Below are 5,562 nucleotides of genomic sequence, written 5' to 3'. Positions count from 1 at the left end.
GGTTTGTCAAGCAACAGAATGAAGAAATGCGTCCAATGCGAGGCCCTTGGCATATCGATAATGGCAGTGCACAAGAGAGCCAACCGTCGATTAACTAGCATAAAAAGAAAAATCAAATGCTTGAAGCAGTTATCTCTCACGTAGACTATCGCGCGGCCAGATTGATAGGTATCGCCTCTGCCTGGGCATGCACAGATAAGTTTTCTGTGTCTACTTTATTTTGTGCCACTGTCCACCTTTCCAGTGGCGTTAGTGGTGTCTTGGTTTCTCTCTTGTGTCCATGTTTGCATGCCCTGCCTTTTTAACATGAATACCTACCAACCAGCTCAGCTGTCTGTTATACTAAATATGTATACAATCTAGAATTACCACTCTGTCCACTTGCTGATGTAATAATAACAATGGGGTTCTGCAATGTAGACGTCAAATTAAAAGCACAGGAACCTCTAGGATTTGCACCTCCACCGAAAGTGCAACCACTCCATCAAGGATCGAACCCGCACAGTTCAGATCAGCAGCTGACCATTATAACCACTGTATTGCAGCGGGGGATGTTCACTTGGTAATGTAGGTTAATGTTAAGGATTATGGAAAGAGCTGTAGGTTGAAGAAAGACATGCAATTAAGCAAGGAGCTGCAGACATTATGCAGTTTAGATATTTCTGTAATCCAAAGGGCTGGTGCTCAGGGCATGCACCTAAGGAACTCCTGTTCATTATCTCTTTTCGAACCAAAGCTTAGCAGAATTGATGTTCCTGTCTAGATATGCCCCTGAAAACAACAGTTAAATAGCTGCAAAGTAAACACTAGAAGACAGAAAAAAATCCATCACTTGTATGATATTAAACACATCAAGATGCAAATACACCAAACACCCTGGACTGTGAGATGCATTGATTGAAAAGATATCAGTTAAACAAAGCAGCATAGCAATGAACTTCCATGTAGCTGCCACACGGCAAAAAGCAGGTGGCTCTGGTGCCATGAAAAATCTATAATAACACTTGTTGAATATAGCAGGATGTTTTGTATGATAAATGTATAATTACCACTCACAGAAGCTGACATGCTATTTTAAAAATCAGCATTGCAAAAAATAAAGCAAGAACACCACATGACGTGTGAATTTACCATTCATAATTTAAGGCTAAAGGGCCCCTAAACAACCCCGGAGTCTGAAATTTGTGACAACTGCACGCTTGTACAACGTGAACATGTTGTCACATGAATTTTTTGATTAAGTGGTGTAATAATGAAGCCACAGGGGATAGAACAAACATTCCAGCTGGTTTCAGTTTCTCGCTCAGCCTGATCATCCTGAAGAGGGGCTTCCTCGGTGTGCCACTGTGCCAGAGCGATGCGGTGAGGAAGCACAGTCAAAGCACTGGCGAGATAAACCAATTCGCAACACTTGTGACAACCACAGATACTGCATCATCACAAAGCCAAAATGCCGTTTCGTATTGCAGAGGACTATTCAACAGTCAGCGTTACTTAATGTTGCTCATAGGCAACATTACACCACTTTGCTAGCAAAGAGGACTGGTCAAGCGCTGAAGAGGAGGTGCGGTTATTGTTTTTAGAAGTGGAGTGTCTGACATTCGCACAATGTGATTCCTGCGGCCCTCTGTACGAATTAGCGAGCTTGTTTGGGAGGCGTAAAAAAAAGTCGGAGCCTGCTGACTGGCCCTCTAAGAGAATGTAAATATAACTAGAAGGAAGTACACTGTAGACATATTACTATAAGCTATAAAAAACAGGCAATTAACATGCTCAATCGATGCAGCATAGGGATGTCTCACACCTTTGCAAGAACTTTACTATGGTGGCTGCATGTTTGTGTAGGCCAGAAGCAGCAGGCACGTGGCTTCCATGAATTTGACCCGTTCGTTGAAGGGAAACTGCTGCTCACATCCTTGTAGCAGTGCTTTTTGAAGATGCTTCCTGCGATAACAAAATGACCACAACACAATTATGGTCTGCAAATATCGACAGATGACCTACATTGCTGCCCTTTCCTCATTAAATTACAGCTCTAGACTAAACACTGCAATAACGGCATCCTCCTACATTACAGGGCATCATTACTGCTTTCCTTGACCTGGTTTTAGTTCAATCATTGTTTTCAACCCATAACAAGAATGTAGCACTAGTAAAGATTCGTTGGGGAGGGTGCAGTCGTAAAGTGTGTGTGCAAGTAAGAATATGAAAAAAAACAATGGCATAATTTCACATGAGATATAACATTATCATAAGTCATGTAATGTCAGACACCAAGAAGTGTTTATTGAGCAAGTTTTGACCTTAAGCTATCGCAAAACAATGCCCTTTATGGAAAGTGGGATTTGAAGAGTGACTCTGATGATGAAATTGGCTGCCTTAGCTGGCTCTGTAGCTGCAAGTGCATTGCTAAAGCCGCTTGAATGCACTTAACAAGCCTGTGTCATGGTATTGACAAATGTACAGAGAAGACAACTCATTCGTTCTCACTTAGCTGCCATCACGCAATACGTTACTTTCGTGTCAGGTTTCCTGGTATGCGAATGCACGAAACTTGGTGGCCGTGCCATACCACAGTAACCATGATCGACATCTGCTCCAACTGCGTAAGTAGCTGGAAAGTGCTAAATTACACAATCAGCTGTACCATGCACACATAATGTCAATTTAGCAGGTGGCAACATTTCGCACCTCATAATAGCCTATGGGCATTGTACTCGTTGATGCTGCCAGCTGCATTCCCTGTTTCATTTCCAGCATGCATAGCACATGCACACAAAGCACCCAATAACTGTGGGAGCAGAATAGATCGTCCGAGGTAATCAATAAAATTGATTGACAAGAATTCCACACATCACTCAAGCCTGTTTTTAGCATAAGTGATGAGAATGTGCAGCCAAATGTACACAGCAAATTCAGTATTGGCCTTGAAGAATTGCAAGATAGGTTGAAGCTTTCCAGAACAAACCGTATACAGTAAAGTCTGTCCCAGATACTGAAATCATGAAGTTATAAATTTAAAGTGGGCCGCTATATTCTTCAGGCACCATGCATTGCATTTATGAAAACGCTAACATCCCTGTACAACAATGCATGCTGCAAGAAGTCATAAAACCTTAATATTTTTGGCACAATGCCATTTCCCAGTACCACGTTTTACAGAAAGGCAACATTTCCTTTGCAAAACTAAGCCATGTTCCCAGGCAAAATGCACTGTCCATGGTCACAAACATGGAGTACGCTCTTCTATACAGCTTAGCTGGTTTACTGGAACTAAAAGCTACGGTAACGCTGTCTTAATTGAACTGGCTAGCAAGAGCCTTCTCGCTGCTGTTTATGTGAAGTAATTTCCCCTTGGTGGAACGTCACAAGAGTAAGTGGCACATAATAATGAGTGCGAGAACACAGTAACAGGATGTGCAACGGCTACCAGGTATGCCCATTCGTGGAAACTGTGGGCTCTTCGCCCAAATGAACCAGTTGGAAATACCCTTTTGCATGAATAAACTTAAGTTGGTTGCTGGCATACATAACATTGTTACTCTGCATTTCCATCTCAATTATCTAGCGCTCATTGTTTCCCTTCGACATGACTAGCTCAAAACAAGATTCTTCTTCATTAAAGGGACTTTGTACATTACCTTTACGTTGGCTACAGATGCTTCTGCCTGAATAAGCACCTCCTATAGCATACTTGCCTCAGCCACCTTCTGGACTGCATGGTCAGCACTCCACTGTTTGTTGTGGCACTGCTGTTTGCTACCTGCAGTACGTTGCAAAAAACTTCAGCATTCAAAAAAAAAGGTTAAGAAAAGCCGAACCAGGTGTGCCAGCAGCACCTTGTCCTTTGAGGACGGAGGAAGAGCTCTGATAAATGGCTAGTTCAAGACAAGCGTTGTTCTTCACAAGCTATTATTATGCGATGAGAGGGGGGACTTCAATACACGGACGCACTATATGTGCTAAAAGCAATTGAAAATTCAGCTGAAGTAGGGCTTGTCAAATTAGGTCAACGTGCATAAAGGATAAAAATGGGGCAAACCAACTGAACAAAATACAATGTCATGCTGCAGAAATTGCATTTTTAGCAAATCTATGTTATCTATTGCTTGAAAGATGATAAGCAATGTCCAAGAATGCTAACCTAAACGCTTTTGAGGGTCGCGTTATTTAATGACAAATAAAATGCACGCCTAAAGAAAACATCCCTAAATACACTTTATTTCTCCCACTGTACCGATTCACGATTCACACGGTGGCTGATGATTATTCCTTCAGAGCTCGTGCGAACGAAATGGATGTTGAAGCTTCGGTTTCACGGCGTTACTCCAAGTAATTTGTCAAGAGACATGCATAAAACGCATGACAATGGTGAGCCTGACAAAAATGTTGTCTCCTTTCAGCAAATATTAGCCTAGAGCAGTGCGTGCAAGTGAGCTAATTACCAAAACTTTATAACGCTACCGACTACGTTCTTGACAAATGTCATGCGCGAGCACAATCCTTACAACTACAACCGCATACACTACCAACACGTTATGCGATTTTCTTCGGCGACAAGGCGTACTACAATAACAATAACTCACAATGTACGAAGCGTAACGTTCACTTACCTCTGGCAATAAAAAATACGCTGGCAGCGTACACTGCTGGATGACCGCCGGTTTTCAATGGTGCGCCAAGCGAGGAATCGCCGAGCTACCGGCCGTCCCCGAGCGTCAAGGCATTTTCCAGGGCCACAGAACGCGTCGTCGACAAAGGATTGAGGCGCTGCTACTCAGTGACGTGCGGAAACATTTGAAGAAGGTGTTCTTCAAAACTATGAATCGCGTCCGTCGGTCACACCGAACAAAGCAGTCGCAGAGATTGAAGTCGCACGGTCGGCATCTGGCGACTGTTTGCCTGGTACCGCGTATAGTTGCGCTTACGTCAGTAACCACGAAATACAACACACAATACACACAATGCGAGGCAGCGCGTTAAAAGTCGACCGCACAAACAGAACTCGGCACGACGATCACACGAACGCAGAACTATACGGGCTAGGAAGGTCTCCTTAGTGTCGTGAGCGCGCCTGCCAGGTGGAAAGATTGCGCGATCCAGCGTGCAGACGGCGCTGCCGCTCGCTGGCGTGCTTTCGGGCGTGTGAGCCTACGCTCTTTGGAGTTTCCCGTTGAAACCAAGCTTTGTAGTTGCGGTATAAGCTCGTTGTGTAGGCCACACATGGCGCTGATAAACGCTCTTTGGAGTTTCCCGTTGAAACCAAGCTTTGTAGTTGCGGTATAAGCTCGTTGTGTAGGCCACACATGGCGCTGATAAATTGTAAAACGAAGAAAAGAAAACTCTGGAGACTATGCGGGCAGGTTAGCTTCTTCTGAACGGGCACATGCTGGCGTAGAGAACAAACATGTAGGAGATTCGGGGTTTCCGTTCTAGTTGATTAACATTCTTTTTCACGCAGTAATGTTTGAGTACAATGATTGAAATATTCATTGACAATTATAGCGGTTACATCAAGAACAAAAATAAAATGAGCAGTGAATGAGACGCAAAGACAGATAT

At 43.5% G+C, this 5,562-nt stretch overlaps 1 long non-coding RNA gene across 1 annotated transcript in view; it reads right to left on the bottom strand.

The window, feature by feature from the left end:
* LOC125758724 (uncharacterized) overlaps nt 1-4,758 on the bottom strand; it is an 18,079-nt gene extending 13,321 nt beyond the window's left edge. The window contains exons 1-2 of the long non-coding RNA XR_007416353.1: nt 4,614-4,758; nt 3,642-3,763 (exon numbers count right to left, since the gene is read on the bottom strand). This is a non-coding gene — a long non-coding RNA (uncharacterized LOC125758724). The remainder of the gene's footprint in view (nt 1-3,641; nt 3,764-4,613) is intronic.
* Nucleotides 4,759-5,562: the final 804 nt, after the last annotated feature.

Source organism: Rhipicephalus sanguineus, chromosome 5, assembly GCF_013339695.2.
Source record: "Rhipicephalus sanguineus isolate Rsan-2018 chromosome 5, BIME_Rsan_1.4, whole genome shotgun sequence".
In the NCBI taxonomy this organism is placed as follows: Eukaryota; Metazoa; Arthropoda; class Arachnida; order Ixodida; family Ixodidae; genus Rhipicephalus; species Rhipicephalus sanguineus.
This window is presented reverse-complemented; position numbering and strand designations above follow the sequence as displayed.